The sequence below is a fragment of the Lissotriton helveticus genome, chromosome 1_1, assembly GCF_964261635.1.
Source record: "Lissotriton helveticus chromosome 1_1, aLisHel1.1, whole genome shotgun sequence".
Lineage (NCBI taxonomy): Eukaryota > Metazoa > Chordata > Amphibia > Caudata > Salamandridae > Lissotriton > Lissotriton helveticus.
The window spans coordinates 1,649,008,125-1,649,025,542 of record NC_136057.1 but is presented as its reverse complement, the minus strand read 5'-3'; the positions used below and the strand labels follow the sequence as shown (position 1 = coordinate 1,649,025,542).

The window sequence follows — 17,418 nt, the reverse complement described above, 5'->3', positions numbered from 1 at the left end:
TAAGGATACTTCCGCTGAACCTAGAAGGACAAAACTTTAGTCACAGACCCTAGAGGTGTGTACCAGTGTGGGAACACCGGCGTTGCAATGTTACCTCACCCACAGGAAGCGGGTGCATAGGGTCGAAGTGGCGTCGGGTTTCGTCGTGAAGGTTCTTGGTGCTTGAAGCTGAAGATGCTGCAGGCGATGGGAAGGAGAAGTGTCCGGTGTGATCCAAGGGTGGATCAGAGTCGTAAAGTACCTGAAAGCAGAGGGGACAGAGTCTGGGTCACTCAGCAGTGACCAGGGTGGAACCAGGATGGAACCAGGCAATGTCGGGCGCAATCAGGTGGTTGTCGAGGAGCTTCTCTCCCCTGTCACGTGGGCTCTGGGGCATCTGTGACGTCCAGGAGCGGGTCACCATCTGTCCCACGAAGGCTCTCGCCGTCGGCGCTGTCGGCTTCAAGATTGGAGCAAACAACACTTGGCAAAAGCAATCCACGCGGAACTGGAAGATTGCTTCTCACTCGGACCAGGAGGGTCAGAGTGGGTACTCCTTTTCAGGGGAGTGGGTGCAAATCTGGAGCAACCAGAATCACAAGTCGTATTTCGGTTTTCGTCGGCACAGGGGCCACCAGCCAGCTGGCAAGTGACCGGGCCAACGCGTTGAGCCAAAAGAAGCAGAAGGGCCCCACGCAGCACTCGTCGAGTGTGGAGGGCTGAACTTCGGTGCAAGAGTGGCTCAGGGTTGGGGCTTCTCAAACCCCGGTGTACAGCTTCGAGGGTCACTCGTGGGCTGCACGGTCAGCGTCTTGTGGTCTTTTCAAGATGGCGTGCCCCACGCTTCCGGTCGCCTCCACGGGTCTCAGCTCTGCAGGGGCTGTGGATCGGGCTGTTAGAAGGCAGGCAAGCTTGATCTCGTCGATCTCTGTTGCTCGAGTTCCGGCGGGAACTGCAACAAAGCAGACGTCGAGGTGCTGGATGGTGCCTGTTTGCACAGGGTGGTCACTCCTTGACCACAAGGGAGATTCTTCAGTCTTCTACGTTGAGTAGGATGTCGAAGGGTCCAGAGTTTCGTTTCTTATGTTTCATCAGGATAATCTGAAGTGCATTAGCACTGCTCCCACTCTTATTCGAATCTGGGAGGCTGGATTACCTGCTAGGTCCCCTCCTATGGGTGGGACCCAGGAAGGGGGTGGGTACACCCCTTTCCTTTGATCCAGGCCACGCTGGGACTGGGGCTGGTGTGCCCCAGAACCGGTTTGACCGGATTATGCAAGGGGCAGCCTTGTGCTCCCCATGCAGTGTCTGGTTTCTTTCAAACCTCCCTGCTACAATCCACTATCTCCTGTCTGGGGTGGTGTGACACCTCCCTGCAACAGGAAACTCTTTGTCCAGGCCCCCTTGGCTGAGTTTCGGTCAGCTTCAGGGGGTCAGACTTGTGTCTGTGGCAGAAGCATCCATTTTGTGGATCTGAGGCTCTTTTAAAAATCAACCGCATTTCAGTAAAGTAACATGTCTTCTCCCTCTAGAGGGGTGGAATGCTATCCCCGTCGCCAGAACTGGCGAGGGGATAGTATTCCAAATCGTATGACACCTTACACGACATGTTTTGATAAAGCCAAACCAAAGTTGCTATATAACCGCGAGGATTATAATGCACTTAATAGTATATGGTATGGCATTATCCTGAAACAGCTTAGGGATTTGTTCCCGACGGCTGCAGACAGGCTCAGCTCATGCTAGAGCTCCATCTCACATTAAACCACGCACTCTGCCTCCAGAATTGATAAGGCCTTCCATAGGAGTGGCTCACAGGTTTATATGTGTCCAGATATAGGTTTAGATATAGGTATACTATATCCAAGCAAGAGGTGATTACACCATCTTGCCCCAGCTGAGTGATCAGCCAGTTGTGTCAATTTAAGAACCAGCCAGGGGTGGCAAAAGATATGCTGCAGCCCCTGGTAGGCCTTGGTGGCACCTATGCCCTGAGCACCTATAGTGCATGGTACAGGGGCTAACAAGGAGTCCATTTCCAATTGTGGTATGTACCTATAGCGCATGTTTCAATAATTTAGAGAGAGAACAGCAGGCTGGGGGTCTGATTAGCAGGCCCACAGCCTCAGTAGTCGAAAACCAGTGAAGCAAAAAGCAAAAATTTGGGGTGACCATAGGATAGCAGACCCTACTCTCCTACAGGTGATATTTGCTAAAGTTTCATGTCCGACAATAATAATAGCTTCGGTATTGTGCCACCACAGCACCACTCAGCACCACCACAGCACCACTCAGCACCACCACAGCACCACTCAGCACCACTACATTTTCACTCAGCAACACCACATTATCACTCAGCAACACCACAGCATCAATCAGCATCACCACAGCATCACTCAGCACCACCACAGCACCACTCAGAACCACCACAGCACCACTCAGCACCACAACAGCACCACTCAGCACCACAACAGCACCACTCAGCGCCACCCCAGCATCACTCAGCACCACCACAGCACCACTCAGCATCACCACATCATCACTCAGCGCTACCCCAGCATCACTCAGCACCACCACATTATCACTCAGCACCACCACATTATCACTCAGCACCACCACAACACCACTCAGCACCACCACAGCATCAGTCAACACCACCACAGCACCACTCAGCACCAACACAGCACCACTCAGCAACACCACATTATCACTCAGCACCACCACAGTATCACTCAGCACCACCACATTATCACTCACCACCACCACAGCAGCACTCAGCAGCACCACTCAGCACCACCACAGCACCATTCAGCGCCACCCCAGCATCACGCAGCACCACTCAGCACTACCACAGCACCACTCAGCACTACCACAGCACCACTCACCACCACCACAGCACCACTCACCACCACCACAGCACCACTCAGCACCACCCCAGCATCACTCAGCACCACCCCAGCATCACTCAGCGCCACCCCAGCATCACTCAGCGCCACCCCAGCACCACTCAGCACCACCACAGCACCACTCAGCACCACCACAGCACCACTCAGCACCACCACATTATCACTCAGCACCACCACATTATCACTCAGCACCACCACAGCACCACTCTGCACACCACAGCACCACTCTGCACACCACAGCACCACTCAGCACCACCACAGCATCACTCAGCACCACCACAGCACCACCACAGCATCCCTCAGCACAACCACTGCACCACTCAGCACCACCACAGCATCACTCAGCATCACCACAGCATCACTCAGCGCAACCCCAGGTTATAGGTGTCACATTTGCGAAAGTTATAACTATTGGCATTGTAAATGACAAAGCTATTAATTTAGCTATTTTCAAAACCAACACATAAATACAAAAATTGTCATTTACAAGACCAATAGCTCAAACTTTCCTAATGCAAGACCTATTGCATTGCAAATGCTTGTTACTTGTGTTGTTACAAGGTCTGCTTTATCTAGTTGGTAAGCACTATTTTCTTTAATGATCGTTCCTATTCCACCTATGATGTCGCAGCACACCGCCACCTTTTAAATTGTTATTAGTCATGTATTTTTTTATTTCCTGCGTGCGCCGCTTTAACTATAGCTGCCGCGCTTATTTCATTATTTAATTTACGGCACGGTCTGCTTTCACTTTAGCCGTCGCGCTTATTTATTTATTTAATTTACGGCACGGTCCACTTTCATTTTAGCAGGTGCTCGTATTTAATTTACAGCGCAACCGCTTTCACTTTAACGGCCACACTACAAAATCTTTCTTTCTTTTATTATTTTTACACATTGTGTTAAAGCGCCACATACGCTGTTTCAATTTTAATGTTGCCCGCGCACCTTTCTTTAGACGCTGCTCACAGTAACCTGAATACGGCGAGCAGCATCTAAAGAAAGGGGCGCGACCACCATTAAAGTGGTCTTGCAAATGACAATGCCTTTTATATATGTGTTGCTTTGAAAAACACATAAATAAAAGGCATGATCATTTAGAATGCCAATAGCTTAAAATCTCACAATTTTGAAACCAATTGCATTGAAAATGCTTGTTAGGCGGATGCTGCTGGTTTTTCGACTCAGAGTTCACTGAGGCCTTCTAACCAGATCTCGGTGCCCTATACAAAAGATATGTTGAATTGGTTACACCCAACAGGCAAGTATTGACTTACTTATAAGTCCCTAGTTTATTTTAACCACGGTACCCTGGGCATGTAAGGCAGACTGTTCACACAGGGCTGTTACACTGTTTATGTCACCCTGTATGTGACAAGGACAACATGGACCCCAGCCTGCCCCTGCAAACTGAAAAGGCGCTGTTTACACTGTGAGTTCGACTTTGCCATTACAACTACTGGCAAATACCCCACTTCCCTTAATAGTATATGTAAGTCTCCACTAAGGAAGGCCTAAAGAGCCATATGGCAGTGTGCTATAAATTATTAAGTAGGAGATATGTTTTCCATATGTCTTAACTACAACACTTTCAAAATGTCGTTTTGCTGTGGACAACTCAGCAGTCCCATTGGTTAACACAGAATTACTGACTGGTACCCCAGCCTGGCTAACTCTGAATGGGACTACCTAAGTGGATCAAGTAAGGTATCAATTTAATCTTGACACTAAACCCAACCTGGTACCCAAGTTTAATTTAATGTCACTATTAAAGAATGTGATTTTTAGAAAGTTGCTATTCTGCTGTCCAGCTAGTTCAGCGACCTCACTGAGGCACTGAGCCCCTGGCACACAAACAGCTTTCTGCCCGCCTGGAGAGACGTGGGAACCACTCCTCGGCCCAAAGGCAGTTGCTGCAGAGCAAGGTGTGACCTCCTTTCCCAGGATGGCCACTCAGTTACTTAACAAAACAAGCATTGGCATAGCCAATAGGTCTAACCTTTGGAACCTTGTAAGTAAAAAAAAAAACTGAAGTATAAGACTTTACGTTTACATTTACTTCGTATTTAGGATGTGGTAAATGTAAACGTGAAGTCTTACACTTCCGTGTTTTTTTTTTTTTTACTTACAGGGTCCCATAGGCGAGACCTATTGGCTATGCCAATGCTTGTTTTTCCTTTTGATTGTTTAACTTGCATACCTCCAGATTTTCCATGGTTTTGCAATGTCTCAAACTGTTCCCTTTCAAAATGACAGTCAAACCCTGTGACTACAGCACAGAACAGGGTATAGATCTCGGCTCAGAAGTGTCTGGAGCTCTAATGGTAGATATTTGTGATCTTGGTGCCCTGTTGTTTGTGTAACTGTCACCATGCTTAAAAACCAACCGATCAGGGAGATAAAGGCGGAAATAAGAAAGCAGCCACTGTACTTCAAAGGACACAAAATGTATTAACTTTCCATTTCAGCATGCCCTTCCACCTTACCTAACATTGCCCAATCAGATTTGAAACAACCTAGTGTCCACACCAAGACCCCGTTATATAAGCAGTGCCACTGGAATTAAGTGATTGGGCAGCGTTTTTCACATAATTATACATTTGCCTCATAATCTATAATTTGCAGATTTAAAAACAAAAAAAAATCTACTTCAAACGGTTGAAGTTACAAAAACGTAGCAGCATGTGTTGCCGCGCTACTAACACAAAATGAGCCGCATAACAAAGCATAATTTACTTTTTCCTTGCCACATAATTTACTTAACCCTGCCGCAAAGTTTGGTCCTTCCCAACTTCATAATTGCACTGTAAATCTCAACAGATAGAGGAAGTGTCACAGGCAAACGCCTTCACAGCGCTCAGGATAGCACAAGGCAACAAGTGAATTAAAATCATAATTTCAGGATCCAGTCCAGAATCTGATATGGGGTATGGTTTGGCGACACCATGCCAACCCAAATAGAGTGCAACACCCTGCACAGGGGAGCTCAGGTCAGACTGTCTTTCCATTGCTATGCCATTCTGAAGTTGTTGGACATTGCACGAGATCTCAATCCGTGAAGAATGTGTGCAGTCTGAGGTGATTAAGAATATGTACATCTAGTGCTTAACATGCGTAACCGCATATGCTCTTGTCTGGAATACAGAGAGCCCTATTCCAACACAGGGATTTTATTTGGGCTAGACATGAAGGCTGTGGAAAATATAGGCAGAATTGTTTTTTGGCTCTTGTCAAACTCACACTAAATTTACTAGTGACTAGATAATTACGAACAGGTCAAGATGTGGACACTTTACACAGTGATGAATACAGAAAAAAATCAGAAGCGTGCAAGTAAACAACAGTCAAATTAGGATCATAAAGCCGAGGATGGGGCGGGGAATTAAGGAGATTGTGCCAAAGAAGCCGGCTGCAGCAAGTTCAAGAGGACAGGTGACACGTGTTGTTTCGGTATGGGGCGGGGGGGGGGGGGGCTTTGTAGACCACGCAAGTTTTAGAGAGCCTGTGAATTAATTAGCTACAGGGAGGCTCTCAAAAACAGCTGTGGAAAAAAGTACAGCATTTTTAATTGTAAAACAAAGACTATTGTAATTGTGATACAGGGCCAATGAAATAAAAAAACAGATGGAAAATATTTAAGGATATAAGGGTTAAACTAAAAAGAGTGTTTCCTGTTCACTTCAACCTGTGAAGGTCTGTCTACAGATCTGTGAGGACCATTGGCGAGGGATTGTGGGAAACTCTCCTGAAGGGGTGAACTCACAAATGAGCAGGCCAACAGCTTCCGAATGTGTTAAACTTCTGGGAATCCAGCAGTGTCGGCTGGCAACTGTTATTCAATCAACACACAGAATAAAGAGATTTGCAAGATGTGGGAACAGGACCCACAGCGACAAAACCGCAGTCCATCTCCGGGTGTACATTTTATGTTTATTCAAAACCTCTCCCGTCACATGAGGATAGTGGCCGAAATAAACGAGATTAAGGAAAAGCAAGGGCTGGGTTTTTATCCTTATGGTCGCTATTCTGTGCATACAAGAGCCCCGACCTCTGGTGCCTTGTCACCTGAAGGGGTACAAAAGGGGGTGGTGATGGACGGAGCACCCATTTGTACCGCTTTGTTCGCCATAAGTTGGCAGGGTATGCTCAGACGTGAGTCCCTTGCTCACTTTGCCACTGGATTCAAGCAAGCCTGGCTGACGATGGCTGGAATGCCAGAAACCGGTCCTCGGAAGCTTGTTTCCGGTCTAGGGAAGGCATGGCTTGGCAGTTCGGGCTGGACTGTTCCCATGAGGCACAGGGTCAGACTGATTTGCATATGGCCATGTCTGAACTGGGGTGGCAGAGTGGGCTAAAGAACGGTGATGGATTAAACCCAGATCTGTTGACTGGGTGTGAGTGTTTGATTGGTTCAGATGCTCCGTCCATCACCACCCTCTTTTGTACCGCTTTGTCACCTGAAGGAGCACCGACTGTCATGCAATCTGAAGTCATTGATTCCACAGTAGACTGGATGCGACATGCCTTTCTGGTGGAAGTCGTACAGACCGGGCCACACATCCACACTCTCTGCCACTCCCTAGACAGGGTTTCACTAGCTTAAGTAAACCCCGCCAGAGCGCTATTTGATTCTCCATTGGACAGGCGGACCCCGAGAAAATACCATTAACTTCCAAAATCCAGGCCAGGGCTGCATTAGTAGGGGGCACCTGGCTGAAGCCTCTTTTCTCGCCTTGGGAATGCAGCACTCTTATAACCTTGGCAACTTAGCCGTGTTGGGGATCTGCCACTCAACATCTGCATAGACCAGATACTGCCAATCCTCTCTTACCACCATTTTAAACCAAGTTTCTGTAGTAGGGGATCTCTGTGTATAGTCATAATCTAGTGAATAGTCCTGCCCATGTGCGAGGACCCCGGCAATCAAAAATAATCTCTTAAGTTGTCAAAAAATTGCAGAACTGCAAAGACACTTAAGAGAGAATTTAAAGACAAATAATGCAGCCTATATCCACAGGCTACACTGTCCAGTACTTCAACTAGAAATTCCACCAAAAATCCACAAACAGCAAAGCCTGTCCAGGTTCCCCTTGCTTTAACAGCAAAACCCTTCTGGAATGATAGAGAGGAAGGCATGGACAGACAAGCCCCATAGGCTGCCATTATGTGGCTTAAATAGGATACTGTGCCTTTAAGAGAACTTTCCAGAACTTCTCCCAGTATCCCAGAATGCATAGCAGGTCCCTCTCACTTTCAGTTCTTTTTTCCTGCTCCTGCTTACAGGACCCTGTGCATTGAGCTCTCCCTTTTTCAAGGGTTTATTGGAGTTTTTTTTACACTTTTTGGATTTAAAAGTGTTCTCATTTGATTCTTGGTGTTTCCTTTTCACTTCTGTGTGTTTGTTCAGGCTTTTAGGGATCTAAAATGCCTGCTTTATTCGACAAGTGCCCAGCATGTGGAAGGAAGAAGGCCAAGACTGATCCACATGACGTCTGCATTCTTTGCCTCCCTGAAGAACATGTCCCTGAAGATTGTGACATCTGCCAGACCTTTTCTACAAGGACCCTGAGGGAAAGGCTGAAAATTAGGCTCCAAGGCCTGGAAGAGAGACGACTGCAGGCTGCAGGTGGGTCTGGGCAGGCTGGGAAGGCTCCCTCTGCCCCTGCTGAGGCCTCTGGGGGGCTCCCCAGAGGCAGGAAGACCAGCAAAAGGTCCCGGTCTCCGTCGACGTCGAGAGGGATGACGACGGTGTGTTCCCCTTCTCCCCGGGGCTCCGGGTCGAGACAGCGTGGAAGATCGACGTCGAGAGGCCTGGCTAGGCCGCCGTCGAGGTCACCGCCGAGGGCGTCGTCGACGTCGTCGAAGTCGAGGCATCGCCGTCGACGAAGGCACCGGCGCTCGCCGTCGAAGCGACACCGCCGGTCGCCGTCGACCAGTTCGACGTCGAGGGGATCCTCGGCGTCGAGGACCGTGAGGAAACGGTCGTCGGGGAGGAAGAGTCGACGCTCGCCGTCGAGGTCTGACCGATCGTCGTCGAGGGGGCGACGATCGGCGTCGAGGAAGAAACACTCGACGTCGAGGAGACGGCGTTCAACGCCAGAGTCGAGGGATCGCCGTTCCACCCCTGAAAAACGACGCTCGACGTCGAGCAGGAAGAGATCAGCGTCACCGAGGATCTCAACCTCCTCTAAGAGGCGCAGGAGGGATTGTGGCGCCAAAAGTCACGCTGGATCTGGTGAAGGACGTCGGAGGCGTCGCTCACGCTCTGGAGGGTCTGGATCACAGGCTCCTCCCTCGAAGAAGTCATCGGGCACGGCGTACTCGGTGGTATATACGCCACCAAGGCCTGCGACCCCTCCGCCTCTACCGAAGGAGGCTCCTCCGGCTAAGCCGCCGCTTCCCTCCCTGCCTCCGCCGCTTCCTGCGGGGCAGCCTCCGCCGCCGGTCCCCCCTCATAGGCCACCGAGGTCGGTGTTGCTGCCTCTGCTTCCGACACCTCCTAAGGGTACGCCTACGCCGAAGCCCCAGGATAGGCCACGGAAGACGCCTCCACGGAAACCGGTGGAGCGCCCACGTGCTGGGAGGTTGCGCTCCCGCTCCAGGGGAAGGGAGCGTTTGCGTCACAGGTCTTCCACACGATCTAGACGGCGCCACAGGAGACACAGGTCTCGTTCACGGACCCGGTCATCTGGGACCAGAGACTACTCCCCGACCTTGTCGGATTCGCCCGACACGAGGGTTTCACCGATCGACTATCTGGTGTCCTTCCAGGACGTGCTGTTACGGAGTGCGGCGAAATTGGGCATTACTTTTACGGTGCCCACTCCAAAGACATCGGTCATCTTCGAGACGCTCCATCAGAAGCATTTGTCTCGGCCGTTACTACCACTGGTGCCGGGCCTGGAAGAACCGGCCCCGGATCTTTTCCTCACTCCAGCGGTGACTAAGGCGGCACCTTCCAGACTGCAGAAGAAGTACCGGGCTCCGGACTAGGACCCGGCCTTTCTACGGCTGGAGCCCCCTCCAGACTTGGTGATTGTGACGGCGGCGCGCAAACAGCATGCCACCACGCCTTCCTCCACAGTTCCGCCAGATAAGGAATCTAGGTGGTTGGATTCATTTGGGAGAAGAGTTTGTGGGACCTCGGCGACCTCAATGAAGGCAGCTAGTGCCACTGCCTTGTTGGGTCGGTATGACAGAGCCCTCTGGGAATCCCTTCAACAATTTGTGGAGCTCCTTCCGCGGGACAAGCGGGAAGACTTCCAAGAGGTGCTAAACGAAGGAATGTTGGTGGCGAATCAGGTCATCAGCGTTGCAGCCGACTCTTCTCTACTGGCGGCGCATGGTTTCTGCCACGGAATAAACCAGCGACGACATGCAATGGCTCCGCCTTACGTCTCTGAAACCGGACACTCAGCAGAGGGTTGCCAATCTGGCGAAACCCTGTTCGGGAAGCACGCTGATGATGAAATGGCCCGCATGAAGGCGGAAGCTGAAACGCTCACAGCGGTGGGTTTGGAGAAGCCCAAGGAGACCAAGAGGACGTACCGTCAGTTCCAACGCCGGTTCGGTGGTCAAGGCAGAGGGCGTGGCCAGTCTTCTGGACAACAGCAGCAACAACAACAGCAGCAGTTCAGAAGACCATTCCAGAAACGCCAGAGGGGCAGAGGCGGCCATCAGTCGGCACCAGCGACTAAGGGCCAGGCCGGGTCTAGGCCCTGAGCACTTACTTCCCCGACAACTGTTACCCGCTCCGGTGGGGGGAAGCATTCAATCTTTTCTGGCAGAGTGGAGAAAAATTACTCAGGACAAGTGGGTGCTGAATATTGTTTGCAATGGATACAGTCTTCGGTTCACCAGCCCTCCTCCATCGATTCCTCCGGTCGGCTCGCAGTATCAGCTGCGCGAGCTCCAGGCGGAGGCCGATATCCTGTTAAGGAAAAGGGCGATAGAAGTCGTACCTCTGTCTCAAAGAGGAAGAGGTCTGTACTGCCGGTTCTTTCTGGTTCGAAGAAAGGACAAGAACGAGTTCAGGCCCATTCTGGATTTGCGACAAGCAAACAAGTGGATTCGCAGAGAAAAGTTTCGCATGCTGTCGTTGCATCAGATTTATCCTCAGCTGCAACGGGGAGACTGGCTGTGTGCCATAGACCTCCAGGATGCTTACTTCCATGTGCCCATTGCACACAAACACAGGAAGTTCCTGCGGTTCCGAGTCGGCGCCAATCACTATCAGTACACAGTACTGCCATTCGGACTGAAGTCTGCGCCGAGGACATTCTCAAAGTGCATGGCGGTGGGAGCCGCACACCTACGGAGGAACAAGGTGTTTGTATACCCATACCTGGACGACTGGTTGATCAAGGCCTCCTCCTTCACGGAAGCGCAAGCGCACTTCCAGAAGACGTGCGTTCTCTTGAACAAGCTGGGGTTGCACATCAACATGTCCAAGTTGGTTCCGACTCCAGTCCAGTGCATACAGTACTTGGGAGCTTCCATCGATACGCTGTCAGCAAGCGTGTCTCCTTCGGAGGAGCGACGATTATCACTGCTTCGGAAGGCTCGGGCTCTCATGACCGCTCCATCCACGACAGTGAGGACGGTGTCTTCTCTACTAGGATCGATGGCCTCTTGTATCTTCCTGACGCCACATGCACGGCTGCACATGAGACCGTTGCAAGAGTGCTTGGAGGATCAGTGGGATCAGAGGAGAGGATCTTGGGACGACAAGATACGTCTATCTCTGCATGCTCTTCAGTCTCTGAAGTGGTGGTGTTCAGCGGAGAATCTCCTCAGAGGGGTTCCCTTCCACAAGGACATTCCCACTCAGGTTATCGTGACGGATGCTTCTCTCCAGGGCTGGGGAGCGCATTCCGGAGACCTACAGATTCAAGGGACGTGGTCCCCGACGGAGTCCACGTACCACATCAATTTCCTGGAACTCAGAGCTGTTCACTTGGCACTGAAGGCTTTTCACCCGTCTTTCCAGACCGACTCTCTACTTGTGCAAACGGACAATACGACCACAATGTATTACCTCAACAAGCAGGGAGGCTCGAGGTCACGCACCCTGTCGCAGGAGGCGCAGGCGATCTGGCGCTGGCTTCTGGCTCGAGGACTGACGATAACGGCTACCCATCTGCCAGGTGTGCAGAATGTTCAGGCAGACGCACTGAGCAGACTGATTCAGGAAAGCCACGAATGGGTCATAAACGACGAAGTACTAGGAGAAGTCTTCGCAAGGTGGGGGACTCCAGACGTAGATCTGTTCGCCACCGCTGAAAACAGCAAATGCCGAGGCATCGCCTCCAGGTACTACCAGCCGGGGACGCTGGGGAACGCGTTATGGATCATCTGGTCGAACAGCTTTCTGTACGCTTTTCCACCCAGTCCCCTGATTCCGACGGTTCTCATCAAGCTGTCCCAGTCCAGGGCGCGGATGATACTGATTGCCCCGGAATGGCCCAGACAGTGGTGGTTCACGGACCTACTTCACCGGTCTCTCCTTCCTCACATTCGTCTGCCGTGCAGGCCGGACCTTCTCATGAAGTTCGGGGGGCTGATGTTGCACCCCAACCTCTCGTCTTTGAGTTTGGCAGCATGGCTCCTGAGTTAGTGCAATATGGTCATTTGAATCTCCCTGCAGATTGTATGGACATACTGAAGGAGTCTAAGAGACCTTCCACTAGGACTTCCTATGCTTACAAGTGGAAGAGATTTTGTATCTGGTGCAAGTCTAAGAACTATGATCCGACGACATGTAAGGAAGATGTCATCCTTCCTTATCTTCTACAGTTGGCGCAGTCTGGCCTTAATGTCCATTCTATTAAGGTTCATCTTGCTGCTTTGACTGCCTACAGGAAATGCCCTTCGCAGGCTTCCTTCTTCCAGATCCCTGTGATCAAAGATTTTTTGGAAGGCTTGAAGAAAGTGTTCCCTCCTGTCAGGCTTCCTTCGCCTTCATGGGAATTGAATGTGGTGCTGTCCAGGTTGTTGAAGGAGCCTTTTGAACCTATTCATAAGGCTTCGTTGCAGCACCTGTCCTGGAAGGCGGCGTTCCTCGTGGCCATTACATCGGCCCGCAGGGTGAGTGAAATTCAGGCGCTGTGTTGCCAAGAACCTTATACTGTATTTCATGCTGCTAAGGTTGTTATGCGTACTCACCCTAAATTTCTTCCCAAGGTTATTTCTGATTTTCATGTCAACCAGACCATAACTTTGCCTACGTTTTTTCAGAATCCTTCATCTCCGGCGGAAAGGTTGTTACATTCCCTGGATGTTAGGAGGGTGTTGAAATTTTATCTGGATAAGACCAGAGATATTCGTAGGTCTGACCAATTGTTTATCAATTATGGATCGGTCAGGACGGGTCTTGCGACCTCTAAGCAGTCTATCTCTCGGTGGATTGTGTCCTGCATTCAGTTGTGTTACCAAAAAGCTAATAAGACCGTAGGAGGTAAGCCTAAGGCTCATTCCACCAGGGGCAAAGCTGCCACGACAGCATTGCTCCGTAATGTTCCGATTGCAGAAATCTGCAAGGCGGCCACTTGGAAGTCGGTTCATACCTTTGCTAAGCATTACTGCCTGGACACTGATGCCAGGGCAGACGCTCAGGTTGGGCAGGCTTCGCTGCGAAATCTGTTCGCACAGTAGTGGTGTTATTTCTCTTTTTTTTTTTTTTTTAATTTTGTCCTCATTTGCCTCTCTTCACCCTTCTCTCTTACGGTTGCGCCACAGGGTGTTTTCATCTCATATAATAAGAAATTATTTTACCCTTTTGGGAGGGAGTACACTCCCTTACCTAGCCTTCGTAGAGCAAAATTTCCACCGAGATTTCAGAGAAGCTTAATCATGGGACTTACTGACACCCTTGCCTTAAATTTTCACCTATACCCTTCACCCATAATGATTTAAAAAGGGGGTCCAAAATTTGTATCTCTTCTCATGCCGGCCACTCATATCCAACTTTGCCACCGTCCTCATAGCCCTAATCCAGGCTAAGCTTGTCGGGGAATCAGCAGAGACCCATAGCTTGCATATTTCCCTTCGGGCCAACAGAATAGCATAAAATACCAACTTAGCTTTATCGTCCACACCCTAAATTTCTTCCCAAGGTTATTTCTGATTTTCATGTCAACCAGACCATAACTTTGCCTACGTTTTTTCAGAATCCTTCATCTCCGGCGGAAAGGTCGTTACATTCCCTGGATGTTAGGAGGGTGTTGAAATTTTATCTGGATAAGACCAGAGATATTCGTAGGTCTGACCAATTGTTTATCAATTATGGATCGGTCAGGACGGGTCTTGCGACCTCTAAGCAGTCTATCTCTCGGTGGATTGTGTCCTGCATTCAGTTGTGTTACCAAAAAGCTAATAAGACCGTAGGAGGTAAGCCTAAGGCTCATTCCACCAGGGGCAAAGCTGCCACGACAGCATTGCTCCGTAATGTTCCGATTGCAGAAATCTGCAAGGCGGCCATTTGGAAGTCGGTTCATACCTTTGCTAAGCATTACTGCCTGGACACTGATGCCAGGGCAGACGCTCAGGTTGGGCAGGCTTCGCTGCGAAATCTGTTCGCACAGTAGTGGTGTTATTTCTCTTTTTTTTTTTTGTCCTCATTTGCCTCTCTTCACCCTTCTCTCTTACGGTTGCGCCACAGGGTGTTTTCATCTCATATAATAAGAAATTCTTTTACCCTTTTGGGAGGGAGTACACTCCCTTACCTAGCCTTCGTAGAGCAAAATTTCCACCGAGATTTCAGAGAAGCTTAATCATGGGACTTACTGACACCCTTGCCTTAAATTTTCACCTATACCCTTCACCCATAATGATTTAAAAAGGGGGTCCAAAATGTGTATCTCTTCTCATGCCGGCCACTCATATCCAACTTTGCTTGTCGGGGAATCAGCAGAGACCCATAGCTTGCATATTTCCCTTCGGGCCAACAGAATAGCATAAAATACCAACTTAGCTTTATCGTCCACACCACTGGTTTGAATATCTAGCCTGCCAGTGATGACAAGTTCAGGGCTTACCTCAAAATCCTGGGCCAGTACCGTAGACAGGCATATACGCACATCTCCCCAGAAGCCTTTTATCGCCGGGCATGTGACAAACATGTGCATATCGTCCTCATTTGGGCTGGTACATTTAGGACATCTCACCAACCCTCCGTTTTTGAATTTAGCCAGCTTCTTTGGAGACCAATACGCCCTGTGGAGAGTGAACAAGTGGTTCCTTCTTAAATTCGCAGGTTTTACCACCTTATAAAGAATCAACATAGTTACTTGCCAGTAGTCTTCTGTAGCGATCCTTGGCAAGCACTCTCCCCACAGATGATCCGGCAATGTAAATGGTCCGTCCTCCATCTCAATAATTGCCCAGTACCAGCTCGCCACTTCTTTCTTTATCGGGGCCTCTTCAGCCAGCTTCTCCTCGAATTCATTGTATACCCCTATTAGATTGTCTTTCCCCACCGCCCAGCTTTGTATCTGGAGGTATTTAAATTTTGAAAAGTGGTGCCCCCATTTTTGTTCGCAATAGGACCACGGCAATAAACTCCGGTCCATAAAGAGATCCCCCCAGCACTGAGGACCCTCTACTCTTAACCCTCTTGCCAACGCATCTTTTGTCCAGCTTGGAGCACCTGGTGACTCCCAGATCGGTGCCCTTGTGCTAAAGTATGGTATTCTTGTGGCCCTCCTAATTCTATACCAGAGCATTGCCAAATCCTTCAAAATTTTCAGTCTCACTTTTTTGAAGTATTTTGGGTCTGAAAATTTGTACATAAACCCATCTTGTTTAATGCTTAGCATCATAGATAATAATTCCCCGATCACCGAACTTTCAGGAGTTCCCAAAAGCATTCTGCAGTTTTTAAGCACAAATGCCCAAGCATATCTCTGGAAATCCGGTGCAGCCAAACCTCCTTTCAAAAGTCTTCTCCTGATTTTCTTCCAGGACAAGCGTGATCCCTTGGCCGCCCAGATAAAAGACCCAATCTCACTCTGCAATCGTGCGAAGCCCTCTTTCTCAAACATAAGAGGTAGCGTATCAAATAAGAAGGTTATCTTAGGCAGCGCCATCATTTTCACAAGATTAACCCGTCCGTAGAGCGTTAGAGGCAGATGGGCCCAGCCCCTCAAGGCCAGAGATATTTCCTTCCTAACTTTAGCAAAGTTGACCTTAGTGATATCTTTTATATCTTGAGTAATTTGGACACCTAAGTACTTTATTTCTTTTTTACAAACTATACCCTCCGCTACCAAATTCCACGACATAATTTCTGTTTTATCCGCATTTAGCTGATATCCCGAAACTTCGCCAAATTTCTTCGTTAAGAAGCCTATGGTGTCCAGTGTTTGATGTAAATTTGATGTTAGGATGACTATATCATCTGCATATAGCCCGATCTTTCTAACCCAGCCCTGACATTCAAAGTGGTGTTATTTCTAGTTTCTCCACCGCCGCTTTGGTGTGGGGATGGGCTTGCCATTCTATTCACTAGATTATGACTATACACAGAGATCCCCTACTACAGAAGGAGTAGTTTCTGTCCTGTAACTCCAGTTCTGTAGTAGGGGTATCTCTGTTATAGTCATAAGCGCCCTCCCGCCTCCCCGGTGGAGAGAGATGTTCATTTAAGGAATGCGACAGGTCTGGCGTGTTACGCCTTCAAAAAGAACTGAAAGTGAGAGGGACCTGCTATGCATTCTGGGATACTGGGAGAAGTTCTGGAAAGTTCTCTTGAAGGCACAGTATCCTATTTAAGCCACATAATGGCAGCCTATGGGGCTTGTCTGTCCATGCCTTCCTCTCTATCATTCCAGAGGGGTTTTGCTGTTAAAGCAAGGGAAATCTGGACAGGCTTTGCTGTTTGTGGATTTTTGGTGGAATTTCTAGTTGAAGTACTGGACAGTGTAGCCTGTGGATATAGGCTGCATTATTTGTCTTTAAATTCTCTCTTAAGTGTCTTTGCAGTTCTGCAATTTTTTGACAACTTAAGAGATTATTTTTGATTGCCGGGGTCCTCGCACATGGGCGTGACTATTCACTAGATTATGACTATAACAGAGATACCCCTACTACAGAACTGGAGTTACAGGACAGAAACTACTCCATCTCAAGCCAATCAAATCTGGGGTAATGCTCTCGCAGTCCCAATAAAACACAGAAATCATAACAGCAGAAACCCAAAGTTTGGGGTGCCAATGCGTCCAGCTACGCTTGTTCCCATAGAGTCCCTGTGATGTATGCATTAGTTTTGCTTCAGTGAAGGGAAACTAATTAGTAATTTGAGCCACTCGGCATACACGCACCAATTAATAATGATTTGGAAACCACAAATGTTAATGTTATGCCGGTCCATACTATACATAATCAGGCAGTAATTAGCACTCAGCGTCCCTCGATTTCGATCGCCAACCATAGCCCCTCACCAAGGATGCGGTCAATCCTTCAGATCCAAGCTTGATGACCCACTGATAGCTCAAAGGTAGCACTTACCCACGCACATCTGGCAAAAATAAAGAAT

At 49.2% G+C, this 17,418-nt stretch overlaps 1 protein-coding gene across 1 annotated transcript in view; it reads left to right on the top strand.

Moving 5' to 3' along the window:
• Positions 1–17,418, top strand: part of METTL1 (methyltransferase 1, tRNA methylguanosine) — a 178,533-nt gene that overhangs the window by 90,350 nt on the left and 70,765 nt on the right. The window lies entirely within an intron of this gene.